We start from the raw sequence: 17,496 nt of genomic DNA on the forward strand, positions 1-17,496 counted from the left end.
AAGCAAGGTTTGGCTGCTCCCTTCACAGATGTCTTGAATGCCTAGTGCCATTTGCCAGCATCTGGCTCAGTCTGGCACAGCCAAGGAGTTAATCCTTTTCCAGTATTAAGAGATACTGCACTACAGGCTGACAACTGGAACGTCTTCTCTTTCCTAGCACTACTGTTTACATATTTTCAGATAATTTTCCACAGATCTGTCTGTTTACGTTTGCCTTATTTGAGCCTTACAGATAGGAAATCTAGTATTTCTAGTTCCCCAGCTATTAACTTCTCTCTCTCCTCAGGAGAGCTTGCAATACCTCCCAGTCTAGCCCTACCTTCAAATTCAATTGATTTTTTATTCACAGATTGTTAGTTATGACCAGACTTAATGCAAATTCCTGTGGGAACCCAGTGGACACTACATCTCAATTTGCAGTACAACCATCTATCGTTACCATTCATGCCACATTCAGTATGCCTGACATCACTGGGGCCCAAGAAAATTTATTTGGTGTGGTAGGCAAGACTAGGAGGCTATGAAATATATCAATACAAGGACAAAATTAATAATACCATACATGTGCAAATGTCACCTTTAAAAATCACTTTTATATTCTGTGATTGGCCTTTATTGAACTACATGTGTACATTCCTCATGAGTCTCTTACCTTCAAGATAACTTATTTTTCTTTCAAGAGAGTTAACAACTACTTGACTATGGTCAGGATTTAATATTATCTAATGGTGTCTGTCAGAGTAATTATTTTAAATCATTGCAATATTGCCTTTCTCAAATTGAAGGTATTTCCCAAATTACCATGACTGCTAAAAAAAATTTGCAATGATTTAGTAAAGGTGTAAATAATTCCCTATTTCAGAGAACCTGTCCCTCATACTTGCAGGTATATGCATCTCCAACTGTCTCTTACTCTCTTGTCAGTGTAGCTGTTTATTTAGTATTTCATTTATCAATTATCTGTGCATATCAAGTGATACCTTGTTGGGGATTTTTCCAGCATAGAATGCATATATGAACAAAGAGGAATGGGAGAGAGAAATCTGCTACAACGAAAGGGTCAAAAGGCAACATATTTTGAAGTCTTACTGCATTCATTTCTGGACTACTCCGGATAAATGTGAATGACCTCCATACTGTGCATACGCATGAACTTATCAATTGGATTAGAAAGGTTACATCTACAGTGGCCCAGCTGTTTAAGAAGTGTCAAAGCAGTTTAAGAAGAGCCCTCGCAATCAAAATCTCAGCCTTGTATTTACATGTTAAAACAGAGCAATTTCTCTTTATAATCTGCTACTGCTCCAGAGTTCATGATTCTCATCTCTCTTGGTATTCACTTCAGTGCTGGAGCCAACACTTGTTATTCAAGTAAGGAAGCATCTTCGCAGATATGAAACGCAAATGCCAATCTTCACAATACTTTTTTTTGGACCAGCATTCACAATTTAATTTGTCTTCTTGGTTAATGAGTGGTTTAACTCCACTATGATAGCAACCCTGAAATCAGTCTACAAAGCTTTCTTCCGTCTGTAAAATTAGACATATTTCTTCTACTGGCCTTTTGTGTTGCATGAAAACAAAACAGATCTGGTGTTGCCACTACACTTACCACAAACACATAAAACATCATGCAAAGACTAAACATGCAGCAACGTAAACTGGGGTGCATAATTACACAACAAACTGCTCACACTGGCTCTGTAGATGTAACCCTGTGAGCAGAATTTGGCCTGATGATTTGGAATAGTATTCAAACAGATGCCCACATTTCTCAAATGGCTGAGACATGGCTTAATGTTGAAACACAACATCAGTTAGATCCATATCATGACTCTTTGTAATATATTTTGTGTAGGATGTGCAGTCATGAAAAATACTGCTCCAGTGTCAACTCCCTTTTATTTCAAACCTGCTTTTGTTACCTCCACTGCTGGGATCCAGTGGGGCCATACAGAAACAGCAGGTGTGTAGATCCCCAGATCAGAAGATGCTTGGGGAATGCAAATACCAAGGGAAGTATGATTCAGCACACAAGGGTGTCATGGGTTTTGGCACTGCCCAAAAATTCCTGAATCACTTTTCTGGATTTAAGTTCCTGCTTCCCCTTCGAATGCCAAAGATGCATCTCCAGATCTTCTGGTATCTAATACTAGATTCTGAGGCATGGTACTGCAAGAGGTCAGAAGCTTAAAAATGAGCAAAACTTAGCACCTAGCTTTAAATAAGTCTTTTTAGCCATTTACTGGATTTAACCCTAGCTCTCCCATCAAAAGTGGCTTTTGAAAATGGGACATGGCTACTTTGAAAATCTTAGATATTACTGCTCTAAGGGAGATGATAGCTTTACAAAGAAACCACGGGAGCACTGGGAAAAAGCACTTTAAAGACACAGCCCTGTTTTCAGTTACCAGCGTGAGCATCCTTTTGGGGAGAACAAGTAATTTCCTTTGCAAAAGCTGTCCCAAACAGCCCATGGAGTGCTCCAGCACTGACCCTCCTGCAGGGCAAAAGGAACCTGCAGCATGTGTCCATCTGGCTCACAACCACCTTCTGTACCACCAGTGAAGAGGTCTCTGCTTCCATGGGCAGCTGGACTAGGTGACCTCCAGCACTCCCTCCCAGCCAACTCTATGCCATGATCCTAAAAGGAGCTGGGAATAAGCTTGTGCCTTCACCTGATGTGGCAAACAATGCTGTCTTATTCACCACCCGGGGAAGAAAGGGAGATGGAGCCAAGCCTCCTTCAGTGTGTGTATACACACACACATATGTATGTATGTATGTTCGACACGCCCACAACCTGCCACCCCATTGAGCAGGAAGGATGGGGGAAGGGAGCACTGATCTCTATATCAGATCCTAGGATGTCAGATCCCAGGATGCAGAAACCTGGGTAAGATGGGTAGCACACTGTTGCCAGATAAAGACAATGACCTTTTTTATGTATTAAAAATTCAGCCAGAAAGGTGGTAAAGGAGATTTTTGGGGGAAAGGAAAGATCAAAATAATAATAGTTTCAAAGCACTGTACTTATTTTAGACATTCTTACAGCATGTTTCCATAGGAACTGGAATGCAAAGAAGCACATTGCAGCAGTGTTCACAAATGTTGTGTGGTTTACTGGCTTGTAAAGGATCAGTTAAGGCCACCATGACCACTCTGACAGTGCCAGGTACCTGCTGCCTTTGCTGCACAACAGGATCTTAGCCATGATGTTTTGCAAAATCTAGGAAAAGAACCGTTTTTCCCTTGTTTTTCCCTTTCACCCTGCAGGCACGGCCAGTTTCACATCTTTGTGTAGCCACAGTGCTAAGCACTGCCCACCCAGACCCACTGTGGGCATGAAGGCAGTGGGATTTAACCCAGGCCTTTCACAAACCACATGAGAATGAGGGAAGCGTAAACAAACCAGAGCTGCTTGGGTGCTGGGGAGGCAGTGTGTCCTAGGGACTAACACACAGGCCTGGCTTTTGCATCCAGCTTTGGCACTCACATGCTGAGTGACTTTGTGCAAGTCACACCAGGTGAGATCTGCTCCATCTGTCAACTGCCCGGTCAGCAGGTGAGCACTTCCCTGGCCAACAGAGACACCCTCTATCCTGCCAAAGACACCTACCCCACGGACAGCTCTCTTGCCCCAGAGCACCCACACAGCCACTCTTGTCACACCCATATATTAAGCATTTTGCCCACACCTCAAGGTGCCGTGTGGCAATTGCTTGTTTTCTCCATTCAAAATTGTCTGATATAGTATGAGGTCTGTGTTGCAGCTTACCAGAGCAGCATTTAACTGCATGAAGGGTATACTGCATGTCTTGGAGCAAGGCATGGGCATGTGAGGGCTTTTGGTAACCCTCCTGCTGGGACAGCACCGAAGGACCATATACAACATGGGGAGCCAGCCCTGGTGTGATGTCACCCTTAACTCCTCCAGTGTCAGCCCTGTCAGTAGGCTGTCCTCAAAACTAACATGGGTTTTGTCTCAGAGGGAAATAATTAGTTGTCTCCAAAAGACAAGTGTTTGAAACAAAGCAACCCAGCCTATCTGATCCAGGGGACCATGACCGGGGACTGAGCAGGAGAATTAAACGATGTAGACATCACATACTGAAAGAGAACAAAGCTCCTCCAGAGTGTGATGATCTGTGCACCTCTCCCTTTGTTGTGATATGAGCCTGAATGACCAGTCCAAATTTTAGATGGTAAAAATAAGATAAAATGACTCCTTGTGCTGTCATTCCTGAATGAGTGCAATGGTGCAGTAGCAGTGATCCCATTTGTAAAGGACCTTCTCAGCTACTCATGACAAGGACTGTGTAAGAACTAGTTAACTGCACTTATGGAATGAGAGGAAAATAGAACTTTGTTACTTATGGATTTAAAAATCCCTTAATATACACACATATTGAAGCCTGCCATCCCAAGTAAAGGTGGATAATTTCCAACAATCAGGGTAAAACACACTCTTCCTTGGACCTGCCACATTTAACTTCATAGTCCAGTAGGAACCTAAGCCAAAAATCTGGCCAAATGCTTCTGGGCAGAAGCATCATCCAGACCAGAGCTAGGAGGGCAATCTCAGTCCAAATGCTCCATCTGGGCAGGAGCCAAGTACAAATATCTTTATATTGCTGCAGAAGTGATAAAAACTTTTTTTTTAAGTTATATTTTGTAAATCAATGGTTGCCTGCAGCATAGAAGTATTTTACAAATACTAAAAGAAACATTATATTAATTTAAATATTTAGATACTCCACATACTGCAATGTTTTTTGCTCATCAAAACAGCTTCCACTGTATGCATTGCCATAAGAATCCATATGCAAATTACAGATTTGACAAAGAAATATTGATATAGGATGCCTGAATCCAAGTCTTATTTCAAATGTTACAATGACAGTTTCAGTCAGTGGAACGTTAGAAGAAAATATCTGGGAGCCCTGACAGCCTCACATTGAAATATAATTTTGTTATTAAAAACAAAACAAAACCAGAAACAAATTCTATCTTTAGAAACTAATTATTTAAAAGAAGATAATTCTGATTATTCAATCTCTTTTCCAACCTCTCCAATAAAGTAACTGTGGGAAGGTCCTTTGAAAGTCTATCACATTATGTCTTCTACACCTTATATTTTAAGGATCAGAAGTAGTATGTTACAAATATACATAATATCTATGCTTCCATGCCTCTGAAGTCATAGACCGAAGTGGCAGAAGACGTGCTTTGATTTCAGTTTTCCAATCCGAGTGAAATTTACTGGGCCAAACCAGTGCTATAACAGACTCAAAAGCGGGATGTAAGTTTTGCATGTCTGTGTGTGTCTGCACGACTCCAGTGTCTGCAAACACTGAGATTCCCAGCTGGGAACAATGTCCCAAGCCACGGTGAGATGTACTAAAATAGACTGCAGAGAGCAACCTACTTCACAGCCCAAACTAAACAAAACAACACATATAGTATACAGACAGCATATAGTATACAGATAGAATATAGATGTTAGGATTTTTGATACAGTTATTTTTTACAGTGAATAACTAACTCAGTCTATAATAATGACAAGTACAGTGTCCTGCATTGGACAAGCTTGCTGCTGTGAACTCACCCAAGCACTCAGCTTTCTGTTCTCGGTCCCCTGGCAAGCAAGTCAGATCCAGGTCTTCTCTCTTGCATCCAGATTTTGGCTGTTGTTACCCGAGACCACATCTCACTCCGCGAAACCATTGTTTTCAAAGAGAGCGCTGATGCAGGGGGCAGCAAGCGAGCCCAACAGGGGCCAGGCTGCAGGACCTCCTTAGGGGCTAAGAACAAGCAGGGATCTGCCAACCTGGCCACCTGCCCCTGAAAGCATTTCTCCAGTTTATCTTTCTCACCGTAAATTCTTGATGCAGATAAACAATTAAGAAAAAGCAATCCAGTCATTTATCCTCCAGGCTGGAGAGAAAGAAGGAGGCTGCCACAGCGGTGCCTGTTTTGAATGCTTGGCAGGTACACAGGCACAAGGGGGATGATGCTATAGATAAGCGCAGACAGAAATAGCTAGAAGGATGAGCTGGCTCGGAGTGGTGGTGGTGAAAGGCAGCAACCTCCCTTCTCCTGTGATTTCACCAAAGCCACCAGCTGACCCTCAGACTCACCAAGCGTGCTGGCAGGAGAAGGTCCCCCCAGGCTCTGAATCTCATGCTGGAAATATCCTCCTCACACAGATTGCCTTCCCCATCTTGGGTAGGTGCTTTGAGGACTGCATCTTCTCAGCCTACTTCTGACTCAGAGCACAAAACCTGCTCACTGCCTGTCATGGGTTTTGGTGCTGTTCCCAGAATCCTGCCAGGAAGCCGTTTGCTTGCAGATCCCTCTGCACCAGCAGGGAAATCCAGCAATTATGGCTCAGAAAATACTGTCGAAGCACGGACCTGAAGTGTCTGGGCAGCCACCTCACCTCTCCCCCAGGAGCAGCCTTGCACAGTTCTCCCTACTGTTTTTACCAGCCTGCAAGGAGACAAGCACAAAGCTGTCACTTGTCACTTATGCAACCTAACTGCAAAAATACAAAATAGCTAAATGTGAGAGTTTTGTCCAGCTGCCACCATTTAATAATCTTTTCTTTCCCTCTCCCCCTCCGTATGGCAAGAAAGTCTTCTTCTAAAACTGGAAAACAGTCTCATCTGACTGTACCTGCACTGGCAAACAAGAAGGATTAAAAATCCTGCTTTTTAAAGCTGCTTGAGCAGGAACAATTAGCCAGCACCTTCTCTACTCTGTGCAGTATCAGTCCCCAGGAACTGAGGTCTGTGGCTGTCAGTATGATGGGACAACCCTGAGAAACCCCATGGTTTGGACAGCTGAGACAGGCAAGGACTCTCTGAGCTCAGCTAGAGGTGGCAGTCTGGGAAGGGAGGCAATCCTACATAAATCTGAGAAAAAAGGTGGAAAAAAGAGATAGAGGGAAATAAAGAAAGGGGAGAGGCATGAGCTCTCACTTGAGGCTGTGGTTTCACTGAGCAAGGGTGGTGGTGGGATGACAACTTATGCATTGGAGAAGAGACAGACCACAGAAGACCTAGACTGGGGCACAGACAAGTGAAATTAAGTGACAAAGCAGAATTCATGAGAGGGGCAGGCAGCCAGGGATGTGGGAACGCAACAGAAGGAGGGAACAGGCATGGGAAGAAAGAGCCGTCATGAGAAAAAGAAGAATGATCTAAGACACAAATGAAAAACTCAATGCTAAGAAAAACACTGCAAAAAAATGAGGAAAAGTAAAATCACAAACCAACCTCAACCCCATTTTAAATCATTTTATTAATCTCCTCAACCTGAAAATGTCACATTCTGATATATGTCCCAATTCCCTCGCTGTTTGCTCCCTTGTAACTGCTGCAGAGCTGCTCCTGTGGTACGTTACTTCACCCATTGAGCCATGCTGCTGTGGCCAGCATGAGGTGGGGGATATTCCCAAAAACAAGGGGCTAATTCGCATACTGTCGGTGGCGGGGTAGAGAGGAGCCATGCCACTGCACCACATCACCCCTACATTGACCTGGAGGAGAGGCACCTACAGACTTAGGATCAAATACCTGTACTATAGGAGAGCTGCTATCCTGACCACCAGCTGCCAACACTGCTGGCTCATGTTTCTTGAGGAAACCTCATAGACTACATTCATCCCAGTAAACTAAACATGCTCAAGTAGTTTCCCAGGGATTAGGCCACTTTCCAAGAGTGGACTGAAATGGGTGACTGCATATACAGCCAATAATGGGGATATCTCCCAACTCTCTAACTCCCGAAACAGTCCCTGTGAAGCCACCAGGAAAAAGCTGACTGTCATGGTCCCAATTCCAATCAAGGACTGCTCCAGCAGTTCCCCCGTGCAGGCAGACAGCCTCTCCCCAGGGCCTGGCAGTGGTCTTTGCTAACGGAGACAAACCTGTAGCTTACCATAATACTGTGGTGGTTCAGACAAAGCCTACTATTTTTTCATTCCTTTCCATTTGTCTCAGCTATTCTGGAAAATCAGTAAAAATAGTATGTTTGTCACAGTAGGAAAACTCAAGAACGTAAAATAAATGGGTTTTGAGATAGGGCTGAAAAAGAAAAACCTTAGGTTCAGAAAGATAAAACACACTGAGTGACAGCGGAGATATAAAGGGAAACTTAAATTTGATTCAAACAACTACAACAGCAATGGCTAGCTTTAAACAATTTGTGCCAGAAACAGTCTTCAGGCACATTTATTTGCTGTTTTACAGGAAGGAGAAAATTATTTTTATAAAAATAACTGCACATTTTTCTGATTATCTTGTCTTGTTAGACAAGAACCAATATTGCATGACAGTGCTGGGGTGGTAGTACTAGAGCAAGTTTAAATTAAAGCTTTTCAAACTCATTAAACAGAAAGTATATGTGGACCATTAAAATAAAAAGCGTGTTTGAAAAATTTACAGGGTGTAAACTGTCCCATTTTTAAATATTCATATCAGTTAGGGTTACCTCCTTTCAAATCAATGGAGAGTAAGTTTGAAAAGCAGGTAAATGTGACCAGAAGCCAGGTGGGGAATTTTTTGGCAGTTCATTGGCAATAATTATTTTGCATAAAGCAGCTGATCATTTCAGACCTGTATTTGTGTGTGGTTTTCACAATAAGGTGAATAGTTTCTACATTTTCTTGGTCAAAGGGGAAAACACGAAGTATTTACAGCTTGATGTTTACCATTTAAATGATGGGTAAGAAAAACAAGAACATTAACAGATGGGCTTCTTTTAATTCAATTAAAGTTATTATGAGCTATTTACAGTTAAAAAACACCAAAAAGCAAATACAATACGCCTCCCTGCTGCATAATATTTCATCTGAGATTTAACATCTAAATTTATTGCAATAAAAGTGAACTGGAGTCTGATTTAAGGCATATGTTTAATACAATTTACTGTCCTGTTTTTGCTTTGCAAAACTGTTGTAAGAATTATTTTATTTGCAAAGAGTCCTTAAATTTTACTATGGACTTGGGTGCAGATTACTTTAACAGCTGAAAACCTGCTTTGGACATCTGTGGTCTTCCTCACCACTACCCCAAGTTGAAAAATTGTCTTAAGCTCTTTATTCTACCAGGAATAAACACTTTTGATAACTATGTGGGGATCTCCTGGTAGGCAACAATATACATACAGCTTGTTTGCCAGTATAGTTTTGATGCAAGGGACGCTCTTCCCCCTGAACTATCGTGAACTTCAGTCTTGCACAAAGACCACTGAGTCAGCAAAAGAAAGGACACCCAGTTTTCCTCTAGGAAATAAACTAGTGACAGGTACCAGCGCTCCTCAGTCAAGCCAGCAACAACAACAAAAAAATATGCAAACCCTGTTTTAACCAAAGCCAAAAAGGGATATTACCAAGAACCATTTAAGTATGAAATCAGACACAAGAGGAACACCATGAACCCAAGCAGCTCACAAGAGCAGGGGCAACAGCACTAGAAATAAAAACCTAAAATGCTTTCTTTATCTAGCAAGAACTTGTGCATCACCAATATAAAATTGTACATTTTAAAGGTTTTATTTAATCACAGCTTCTGGAAAAACATCATCACTGATTTGCTTCAGAAATAACCATATTTTAGCTAAATAGACATGTATATTTAACTATCTTTTGTCTAATGTGAAAGCATCCAAATAATACAGTTGTCATGTACCACAGACTACACATGCAACAAGCAAGATCACCATCAGAATCAGTTTTCCTCTGATATCAATATATATTAATTCCCAATACAGAATAACAAGTGCCTGGAAGAGAAATTCCAGTTGTCCATAGTGTACTTCAGCATTCAATTGTAGAACAGGTTTTGGGGGGGGGGGGTATTTTTTTTTTTTATCTAAGTGATTTTGGTGTTTGTAGGGTCTGCTATGGTGAAGCCCTAGAGATGAAAGTCCTCCCTGAGCTGGTCACAGAAGATGGCTTCAGCCATTGTGAGATCCACAAGAGCTCCTTGGTTGCTCTATACACATTCATTTCTGGCTTTCCTAGGATTAGCTTACTGCCTGCCACTTAGTGTATTCAGATGCTCATCACTGTGGTGTTTCATGCTTTGATCATCTTCCTATAATGGAATTTGAAGGTATTTTATACCAGTTGCCCTCTCAGATCAGAGATGAAGTCCACCTGGCCTCTCATCCCATCTCCAATAGTAGTATAAACCAAATACTTCAGAGAATGATGTAAGAATAATGCAGAGAATATATAAGGAATAAACACTTCCTCATCTATGATTCTATGATCTCAGATCCAGCCATTGACTGAATGAGCGCTCATGTTTGCGGTTTTACTTTATATCCCTCTAAGTATGTCCTAAACAACTACGGCTTATATGCATGAACAATCTTCTTTAACTTTTACAGTTACAAGTATGGGACATTTTGTTCTAGCTCCAGCTTTAATGACCAATAATTCAGACAAGGGGCAAGTAGGGAAACAGAAGCATAGGGATATCCATTGACGTGGCAAAAGGTCATGAATTACACAAGTAAGAGATCTCTGCTGAGAACCAAAACTTTCAAACACCAAGGGAGGCTCTAATTAGTAATGTCCTTCTCTCTAGCTACCCTCCACTTCCAATTCTATAGATGCTAAAAATCAAAATGTCCTTCAACAAAAACCAACTTCAGTTCACTTGTATTGTTATTGAAGATATAGTTATTCCCAACAGCACAAAGTGCTTTTCTCCTGAAGGATTGGTTTTCCCATTCCAATACTGGTATCTGACGTGCACACATGGCTACTCACCAAGTTACTTGTATTGAGGGGACTATTCTAGTACCTGGATTCAACCTCCAGTCATGCTTGGTATCAATTAAATATTTCCAGATGCCTGAGCAGAGCTAGTCTAAAAGAGTGCCCATGCAATTAATGAGTGCCATGCATTCTCTCCAGTGCACATGAAAATGGGTCAGCAACATTGTAAAGTGTGCACATGATCCTGCCCTGGGGAAGAGAAGCATAAAAGATGATATCTCGAGATGCCTTCCAGCTCTCCTTTTCTGATTCTCCAGTGTACAGCACTGAGATAAAGACTGCGTTGAGCAATATCTGTTTCTAACATACTGCAGATCATTTCACCTTCCTCTTTGAAAGCTTTTGTTGGGTTCCTGGATTTTACTTCCTTCTCACCCCTCCAAGTTTTATTTCTGCCTGCCCATCCCTTAGTCTCCTTCCAATCTTCTCACCTAATTATTCTCCTTAGTCTGTTTTCTCTAACCTCGATTTCATGACTTCCCTTCTATACTTCCATTTAATTTAATCAAACAACCAGTACAGTATGACCTACAGTATGACTTTAATCCATGCTTGTGGTCATACTGTGTTGATTGTTTCATTAAATTATGTATGAAAACAAGTGATAAGTATCATCCTAAGACATAGTTGAAGCTGCCAAGGATTCTCTTGCACAATTAGGTTAAATTAGCTATGATAGACCTGCAACTTTGTTAATAGATTTCATCTTACTCACTACATTTACTGTGGCTTAACATCATGCCCAAAGACACTCTGACACTAATAGTCAACCAGTGCAAGTGGTTCAGTTCTGTGTTTTTCAGCCTTAGTGAGGCAGATATTTTTAATGTTATTTCTACACAATCTCCAGCAGCCAGGGCCAGAGCCTGTGTAATGATGTGTGTCATTCAGCGCACCCTCCTACGATCTGCAGAGCCCGGCCATGCCAGCAGCCAGGCTGCTAAATGATCGGTTAGAAATGAGAATAAAGAGTTGAAGCTGTGTAAATAAGAAGCATTCATGTAGTTGGGAGGGAGGCATTAGTCACTATGCTAATAGAATATCCTGACTATTAAAAGGACCATAGTATACACAGATCAAGGCTCTCCTTATCACTGATATTGAATAGGAGGATTACATATTGCATGTAACCAGAGATGGTTTATATTCACTCTTCTCCATGTCCCAAGCAATTTTCTCTGGTCTCTCAGAAGAGAGCACTCAAGATGAACTCTTAGAGTACAAAAGTTAATAAGCAGCAGTGATGGCTGAGTTTCACTAGATCTGTGGGAAGCAGACTTCTCAGCAGAAAGACAGATCTCTTCTGACCTCTAAAGATATTTCATAGATAACATTTTATTACAGCAACAACATAAGATCGCATAAACTCTTTCACCTTATTTTGAGGAAGTGCATACACTTAATTGCTCTCACAAAAGAAAGATGAGCTGTTCCATTATTGACTATGTGGTTGGATAAAGGAAATAGTGTCTAGAAGAGGGCTTGCAGACTAATCAGCAGGGTCCAACTTTTGCACTAGGAATGAGACCAACCAGCTACTCTAGTGAAGAGCAGCTATTTACAGTTTTAGGCAATTAAAGGCAAAGAGGAACCTCTGCTTTGCTCTGTCCTTTCATAGAGGTGTAGTCACTTTCCTGCAATAAAGGTGACATGTCAGCTCAGCAGGATGCTCCAGTGGTCCCTTGCACTTCAGGAGGCACTCAGAAATGGATGCTCCTTGTAATGTCCTCAAATCATGTGTAAACAACCACACATTCTGCAAAGGGCAGCTGCAACTCTGACAGACCTTTACACCTAATAGACCAGACTCCAGGAGTATCAATTTAACTATGTAATGCAGAATATTCTTCAGGACATTGTCCTGCCAATGATTTACAGGTGCATTTTTTCCAGAATTAGTGCAATTAATTCTCCCCTTGGTTCAAGTGGCAATGGCATTTTTTGTAATTCCAGAAGCTAAAAAATCTCTACTCCAAGAACATGGCATAAACCAGCTGGATTGTTACAGTAGCAGCACCCTTTATTTCAGTGCAGTTTGCAGTGCTATAAGCCAGCAACTTAAGGCAAAATCCAAATTCCTTTAACAACATTTAGAAAAACAAAATAAAATTTGGTGTATTATGAAATACTACATTGAGGTTTTTATAGTCCTGAGGGCACAGATTGTGTTCTCAAATCAATAAACCAATGAAGACCCAATAGTCTCAACCCACTGAAATTAAATTTTAATCGAACTTGTAAATATGTGAAAACTGGTTTCCCAATCAATTCACACTGCCTTTTGAAGTCAAGAAAAAAAAAAAAAGGTAAAAGAAAAAAGAGGAAAAAGAAATGTCTCTGAAGCAGTGACTGTAAGACCTGAAAAGCATTTCTATTCTCACAGATGAAGACAGGATGATCTGACAGAGACATGATATCCATGACAAAAACTTTCAGAGGATTTAAAGGAAAAGGCTAGTTGTTGCAGGATGTCCAACAACCAACTCTAAACATGCAAGATAGATAGCAAGAGCCAGCAGACCCTGGCAAAACCAGACATGTGGTCAGATTCTCCCAAATGGTTAGTGAAGCCAATGACCCTCTTGACAAGCTCCACTTCTCAGGAATGAATGTAATTATGCATCATTATTTTACATTTTAAAACCCCTCTTCAGCCAGCTCACATTAAATGGCATATTAAATATATTAACGGTATGTCATTTCAAAGTGTCAAATAAAAGACCCTGCCCCAGTAAATCAGGCGTCCATAACTGAATGCTATATAACTCAGGTGTAACATTGTGGTAGAGTTGCTGGAGCTGCCTCAGTTCAAAGTTCAAGCCCCAGATAGCTTTCTTGCTTCATGACCAATATTCTGTTGTGATATACTTAATCATGAAAGTCCAAAATGCTGAAGTCAGTCCATACAGTTCACTTAAACTGTTCATCTTTGAAAAGAGAATAGTTATTACCAGGAAAGGCTTGTGTCAAAGGGCAGAAAATTGAAATGTTTATAACTTTCTTGCTAGTGATTGTCTGCAGAATTAGAAAAAACAAGATTAGAACTGACCCATCACTACTGATCAAGCACTAAACTTATTACACAGTAAAACCATTTTTACCAGCATCTCCACCCAGCTTCACCAGCTGACAATCTCTGGAGATAAAAGGAGTGAATCATAACACAAACGTAATCATGCTGTGAGAGGCACAGAGAAGTATGAGTGAGGCATCAAACTGGCCAAGGATCAGGTGAAGATGTAAAGGGCGTTCAGGGCTGAAGATAAGTACTTTCTACTGTCTTGCCCATGGAGGAGAGGCAGCAGAAGAGTTCAGCACAGGTGGTAGTGCAGCAGGGAAAACCAGGAGAGTGGTGTCACAGCTGTGACGGGGAAGCAGTTGCATCAAGTGAAGCACTGAATATCTAAGGAATATTACAGGAAAAGTGACAGGATTTAAGTAGGATGATGTGCAGGTAACTCCCTGCTGTGGGAGTGGGCAGCAAGTAGTCAGCTTTGCCCTCTACACAGAAGAATGTGCAGAGAAAAGGAGAGTATCTTATTTTAGCTACAGGTCTGGAATACTGATGAACCATTCACAGAGAGGAACCAGAGATGGGCTAAGTTGCAGAATGGCACAGCAGGACATCAGGCAGGTAGTCTTAGAAAGAGCTGACCTCGCAGTGGTAACTGCAACTGTGAAAGGTGGTAAAACCAGGTCAGTCCCAGTCAGGAACTAAAAGGAAAACCCCCACCCAGGGATGGGAAGAGAGGATGGATTTATAAGCTATGTCTGGGCAAAAGCATCAGCATGTTTCCAAATAAAAAGTTTTTCATGTGAAGTGCAGTGTCAACAGCAGGAGCATAAATCGAAGAACATTTAATATTTTCAAGCAAAAAAGCTGAAAAAGTGGAGGAAGAAAATGTGGCAGGTAGGGCAAAGTTTGAAGAGACGCATCAATACTGGTAAAAAACTAGCAGAGTAATTTTTCTGAAAGCTGTTTCCTTCTTCCTTTCTTCTCTCTTTATCAATAGACAAGCTTTCCCTCTCCCTCTTGCCTGTATCCAGACTTGCATGGCTATGATACCACCCAATTTTAGGTCAGTTGAGCGACACCAAAATTTTCTTCTACCTGAACCAAAACATTGTTTTCAAAGCATCTCAGTGTGAAACTATGCATGGTCCATTATAGTCTGTGTCCTGTTCTCTTCTAGTTAGGAGATAAGCCTTTTGGCAACATGACATTTCCTAACCCTCACAATAGCATTCCCTTTTGCCCAGGTGAAGGAAGGTGTGGAATAAAAGAAAAAAAAAACAACACAACAGATACAGAAGATTTTTACCGGCAGTAAAATAACTGAGGAGAAGAGTAAGAGAGTCAGGCCAGGAATTTATAGGAGGAGGTGGGGGAATAGGCAAATTGAGGGAGACCAGAAGAGAGACTTATGAAGGAAAAACCTGGTTGCTGACTTTTGGGGTACAGAAGGTGGTGACAGTCAACACCTATTTTCACTCATTGTCACAGCAAGTTTATTCTCAATCATTTATATGACACAGGACAGGGGGGAATGATTTTGTGCTAAGAAATTCTTCACATTTGTGGTCAAGTTTGGTATGGGAAGAGAGCTCAAGCTCATTCATCTACTCTACCAAACTTTATTCTACCTCTCCATCACCACTTGCAGTATGAGCAAAGCAATCCCTTTCATATCCTTCAAAGTTTCATCTTCACTGAACAGCATATCAGTAGTCCCCAGAGTTCTAATTTATATCCTATTACAGTACTACATGGGAATTAAATTAGCAGATGCCAAGCCAATTGCCCAGGAAATTTTAGCAAAGTCATCTCTGAAATTTAGTAAGAGCAGAAGATGTATTCACAGCAAAAATAGAATAATGTAGGTTTCTTTAAAAACTGTGGCAGGTTCACAATGTCATATATTCTATTCTACTCTAGAAGTAGCATAGATCCCTAAATATATGAACTATTTATATTACCCTTGTAAGTGAAAACTGAGAAAAATACACATTCTAAAGCCAGCTATACACCTATACTCAGGCTTCCTCCATTCAAAAAAATCTTTAAGTGACAAATATCTAACAAATATCAGGAGGATTTAGGAAAAAGATTGTATTTTTTCTTCCCTTTTAAAGAAAGGGTTTTGGTATATTCTTGATATTTTCTCATACCCAGAAGTGGAACAACTATTTACTTTTCTTCTACTTTTTATGGAACCAGCATGCAAAGCATACTTTTGACTCCATAGAAACAGCATTTTAAAGTAAGTCAAATTAATAAACCCCTGAAATTTACAGGAACCAATTTTTAAGCAGCATCAGGAGCAGACAGAAGAATGCTCTTGCAAATCAGAAAATGGAGGACATGCTCCAAGCTTCCTACATTTATTTTTTGAATTGTTTATTATGTCAGTGAAGACCTCCCCTTCCTTCCTTAAGAGTAAATTCACTTAAGCAAGAAGCACCTGAATCTCTCCTTCAGAGGCACCTTTATATGTGATAACTGTTCATACCCAGAGTAATATTTGGGTGGACAAAAGGCTTACAATAAAGTTCTGGCAAATTTTTCTTTTTCAGAAGGTCAAAGTTAATACAAATCCTAGTATTCAGTGATTAATAAGAAAGACGACATTGCAGGAAAAAAATAAAACCCTTCCCTCAAGAAAGGAAAGGGAGGATCATTGCTGATGTTTCTGGGAAACTTTGTAGCTATTGTAGTGATGGATCGCAAGAGAGGAACACAGGCAAACTGTAACTGCAGCTCAAATGTGAACAGGTGAGATCTGACAGGAATTATGTGAATGCTAGAAAATTATAAATGCCAGACTATAACCCTGTTTACTTCCAGCAGGAAAAATAACTGAGCCTACATTTATTTACCGGTAAGAGTTATTAAAACAAATATGAGTGGAACAAATTTAACATTGAAAAACCCTGCAGTTAAGAAATTATGAGTTATTCCTCCAAACTCTCATCATTAAAAATAAATTGCAATACCTTTATCTATCAATTGTTAGTTCAGCCTTTGAGGACAATTGCATTACTTTTTCTAGCATTTGCCCCTCAGGCTGTAGGGATTAGAAAAACCTTATACACATATGTATAAATAACATGTATGCAAATCAGGCATTAAAAAAAATCATGAAATATCGGGACACCCACAAGAAAAATTAGTAGGACTGCAACAAATATCATTAAAATCTACTAGAAAAACAGAAAGTGAGGAAGACTTTCAAACCTGGTCCTTATGTCACGCACAGGCCATAGCAAGATTTCCGTGAACACGGACTAGATGAAAATGTGCAATTTTGGGAAGAACTGAATCCCCAGGCCCAGGAGCGCACTCCCACTACATCCCAACCCCAGTGGAGCCACACACCTCCATGCTGCCCTGTCCCTTCTCATCTGAAAAAGAAACTCAGATGTAGCGCCAGCAAAAGACCCCAGTGGATCCCCAAATCCTTGAACTGGATGAGGAATGGTCACCCTCCATCCTGTACCACATGCCCAACTCAGCAGACACTGGCACAGTAAGCAGAGAATGGGGATGCATGCAGAGAAAGCACCGAGAAAGTCTGCAGAGCCCTACAGACTGTAATGCTGGATTTTGAATAGCTGAAGTACTACCAGCATTCAGACCAGCTGGCAGTAAGGATGCTCATGTCTTAGTAACTCACTTGTGGTGGGTACATATCTGAATGAGA

At 40.9% G+C, this 17,496-nt stretch overlaps 1 protein-coding gene across 4 annotated transcripts in view; it reads right to left on the reverse strand.

Moving 5' to 3' along the window:
* The window catches only part of MTUS2 (microtubule associated scaffold protein 2), a 317,585-nt gene that overhangs the window by 279,805 nt on the left and 20,284 nt on the right, over positions 1 to 17,496 (reverse strand). The window contains exon 1 of one of the 4 annotated variants that reach the window (XM_074815896.1): positions 5,609 to 6,180. The exons of the other annotated variants lie outside the window; for them this stretch is intronic. The gene's annotated coding sequence lies outside the window, so the exon portion shown is untranslated. Of the gene's footprint in view, positions 1 to 5,608; positions 6,181 to 17,496 lie in introns of those variants that run through there. 4 annotated transcript variants of the gene reach the window in all.

The sequence above is a fragment of the Strix aluco genome, chromosome 2 (genome assembly GCF_031877795.1).
Source record: "Strix aluco isolate bStrAlu1 chromosome 2, bStrAlu1.hap1, whole genome shotgun sequence".
In the NCBI taxonomy this organism is placed as follows: domain Eukaryota; kingdom Metazoa; phylum Chordata; class Aves; order Strigiformes; family Strigidae; genus Strix; species Strix aluco.